Raw genomic sequence first — 268 nt, 5'->3', positions numbered from 1 at the left:
CAGCAGCTTGCCCAAGAGCACAACATCCAGGTGGGCTTGGAAGGTCACCAGAGAAGGAGACTCTGCAACCTCTCTGGGCAGTCTGCTCTGGGGCTCCAGCCACCCACAAAGCCAAGATGTTTCTCCCTGATGGAACCTCCTGGGTTCCACTTTGTGTCCCTTGCCCCTTGTCCTGGCACTGGACACCACTGACAAGAACCCAGCCCCATCCTCAGGACCTTCACCCTCTGGGGCTGCTCTTCTCCAGGCTCAACAGCCCCAGGACTCC

Source organism: Melanerpes formicivorus, unplaced genomic scaffold (assembly GCF_026170545.1).
Source record: "Melanerpes formicivorus ecotype bairdi unplaced genomic scaffold, bMelFor1.0.p_v2 SCAF_327, whole genome shotgun sequence".
NCBI classification, from domain to species: Eukaryota; Metazoa; Chordata; class Aves; order Piciformes; family Picidae; genus Melanerpes; species Melanerpes formicivorus.
Note: the sequence above shows the minus strand (reverse complement) of the source record.